At 41.2% G+C, this 3,434-nt stretch overlaps 1 non-coding gene across 1 annotated transcript; it reads left to right on the top strand.

Annotated features, from left to right (window-relative positions):
• The first annotated feature begins 2,991 nt into the window (after nt 1-2,991).
• LOC133833456 (small nucleolar RNA R71) lies at nt 2,992-3,098 on the top strand. Its single transcript, XR_009892834.1, has one exon. It is a non-coding gene; the product is annotated as a small nucleolar RNA R71 (small nucleolar RNA).
• Nucleotides 3,099-3,434: the final 336 nt, after the last annotated feature.

The following is a 3,434-nucleotide window of genomic DNA, read 5'->3' as shown; positions in this document are numbered from 1 at the left end:
CAAATTTGGCTTGGTGGGCTTCTTGTGTACAAACTTTTCCCAACCTCTTCGAATGATCTCAACCCGAATAGATTCCATAGTGGGATCCACAAAAGGCTCCTCTTGAAATTCAATGCCTCGTTCGGGAATTACCGACCTCCCAAACAACTTTTTGTAGTACAAGGCAGCGTCCTTATTTTTAAATTTATCAACATCATAATCCGGTGGTGGCTGCCTTGAAGAGGATGGGCGAGAAGCGACCCTAGTTTGAGCTCTCCTTGAAGACATTTAATCACTAGAAAATCGGGCAGCACCTCCCCTTAATTGCTTAACTTCCCAAAATATCAAAAACACTCAACAAGCAATGGAAATCAACCACAAGCCTTTGGCAGCCAAGAAATTTCAAGAAATCACACCCAATAAGGAAATTTTCCACAACCCAATAGCAAAACGCCCCCAAAAATTCAGAAATTAATTCCAATCTCCCAAATATTTCACAAGAAAAAGCAAGAATCACATACCCTTAACGATGAAATTGGAAGCCCAAACGCCTATATCCCACTTGCATGAAGAACATTGAAAATCCAAGGCCAATAATTGAGTATTTTCGGATTGGGGATGAAATTAGGGATTGTATGGTTGATTCTTTAAATATGGAGAGAAAAAGAGGAAAAAAATTGGAGGTTTTGGATAGATAAGGGTGGAAGAGGGTTAGGAGGAGGGTTTATGGTAGTTATGGAGGTATGGGGGAGGTGTGGAAGAGGGTTAGCCAGAGAAGAAGGTGGGAAGGTGGGGTTTTGGGTCGTTGGGTCGTGACCCTTTAAAATCAGGAAGAGTCTCAAGCGCCGCAACTCTCTAGGGAGGGTCGCGGCTCTTGAATTTTTTTTTTCCGAATCACCGTCTTGTAAAATTGTAAGGGCCGCGACTCTCTAGAGAAGGTCGCGGCTCTTACTCCAGACCTGACTTCAACAGCCCTCTTTTTTTTTATTTATTTAATTTTTTTTTTCACGATTTTCACAGTTCACACAATACATTAAAATAAAAATGACAACTAAATTTTTTTTCCTAAACATTGTTCCAAACCAAACAAATACAAAAAGTAAAATTAAAACTGAGAAATGCCTCCTCAAAGCGCTGTCTTTAACGTCTTTTAGCCGGACGCTGAACTCTCTACACCTTTAACTTGGGTCAAGTCCACCCCTTGCATCCTTGAGAGCCATCGTGTCATACGAGGGGGATTCCCTTCTACTGTTGAGAATATTGAAACTATCCCCAATGTCATCGAAACCTTCAAACTTGCCACACAATAATCTTTTCATACGACGTCGAACTATTCGAAATCGTTCTTTGGTCTTCTTCTTATTTTTACCAATTGAATCTTGACAATTATTCACCACGTCAACTCTACAACAGGTAGGAATTTCAGTAGCTATAAAAACATTAAAACTTATTTCCTCATTTTGGACTCGCAACCTTAACTCCCCCTTTTGTACGTCGATTAAAGCTCATCCTGTGGCTAAGAATGGCCTTCCAAGAATGATTGCGACGTTGGCATCCTCCTCCATATCAAGTATAATAAAGTTTGCTGGGAAGATGAACTTGTCCACTTTTACCAAAACATCTTCAATAATACCCCGAGGATGTGCTATTGATATGTCTGCCAACTGAAGAGTCACTGTTGTAGGTCTTGCTTCCCCAAGCTTCAATCTTCTGAACACAGAAAGCAGCATTAGATTAATGCTCGCCCCCAAATCACATAGAGCATTCATGCTCTCAAAATTCCCAATAGTGCAGGGTATTGTGAAACTCCCAGGATCTCTTAGTTTCTGAGGAAGCTTCCTTTGCAGAATGGCGCTGCACTCTTCAGTGAGTGCCACTGTCTCATAATCCTCCATCTTCCTCTTCTTGGACAGTATTTCCTTCATAAACTTCACATAACTTGGCATTTGTTCATGTGCCTCGGCAAAAGGTATGTTAATGTGAAGTTTTCGAAAAATATCTAGAAACTTCAAAAATTGTTTGTCAAGTGTCTTCTTTTGAAGTCGTTGAGGATATGGAATCTTGATGTGGTGCTCATAACTCACTGGTGACTAATTCTTCTCAAGGTCTTCAATAACCTCTTCTTCTACCTTACCCTCATTCTCAACTTCAACTTTTGGTGCAGGTTTAGACTTCTTGACTGGCTCTTCCAACTTCTTCCCACTCCTCAAAGAGATTGCATTGCACTACTCTTTAGGATTCACCTCTGTATTACTTGGAAAATTTCCTTGAGGCCTACTTTGTAACATATTTGCCAATTGACCAACTTGCATCTCAAGATTCGTGATGGAAGAGCGAGTTTCTGTCATAAACTGTGTTTGAGTGTTGGTGAGAGTCAATAATGCAGCTTGCAATTCATTAGGCCTTTCAGGTGGAGCTTGATTCATTGACTGTTGAGGCCTAGGCTATTGTGATGAATAGCCTTGATGCATTGGTGGCTGACGCATATTATTCTGAAATTGACCCTGAAACTGAGGTTGTTGGCCCTGATTATTCCTCCAAGAGAAATTAGGATGATTTCGCCACCCAGGATTGTAAGTATTGGCGAATGGATTATTTACTGGCCTTTGAAAGTTTCCCACCGCTTGAACCTGAGCTTGATCCATCGGAATGTTATTATTAATATTGGTAGGACACTGATCAAAAAAGTGAGGACCACCACAGATTTCACACCTGGCTGCCATTTGAACCGCATTAGCAGATACAGTGCTCTGTTGTAACTATTTTGTCAAGGAGGCTACTTGTGATGTTAGAGCAGTGATTGCATCCAGCTCATGCACCCCATCTACCTTTCTGACTCCTGATGATCTTTCTTCTGACCACTGATGATTTTTTGTGGCCATGTCCTCTAGCAGCTCATAAGCACCAATTGCACTCTTGCTCATAAAAGTACCACCCGCTGCAGCATCAATAATAGTTCTGGTTGTAGGACATAAACCATTGTAAAAATTCTGTACTAGCATCCACTGTTCAATGCCATGATGAGGACATCTTCTCAAGAGTTCCTTAAACCGTTCCCAAGCTTCATACAATGACTCTCCATCATTCTGGCAAAATTTATTGATCTCTCCCCTCAATTTAGAAGCTTTGGACGGAGGGAAGAATTTTGACAGAAACTTCTGAGCTAGATCTTGCCAGGTGACAATAGAGTTTGGTTGCAACGAGTTCAACCAACTTTTAGCTCTGTCCCTCAGAGAAAATGGGGAAAGCCTAAGTTTAATTGCATCATCACTCACCCCATTGTATTTGAAGGTTCCACACAATTCTAGAAAATTAGACAAATGGGTGTGAGGATCTTCAGAAGGCAACCCATTAAATTGCACAGAGGATTGCACCATTTGTAGAATAGCTGGCTTGATTTCAAAATTGTTGGCCTCTACAGCTGGTGGGCGTATACTGTTTTGTACTCCCGTCAG

This window comes from Humulus lupulus, chromosome 4, assembly GCF_963169125.1.
Source record: "Humulus lupulus chromosome 4, drHumLupu1.1, whole genome shotgun sequence".
NCBI lineage: Eukaryota > Viridiplantae > Streptophyta > Magnoliopsida > Rosales > Cannabaceae > Humulus > Humulus lupulus.
Note: the sequence above shows the minus strand (reverse complement) of the source record. Positions and strands in the feature narration are given on the sequence as shown.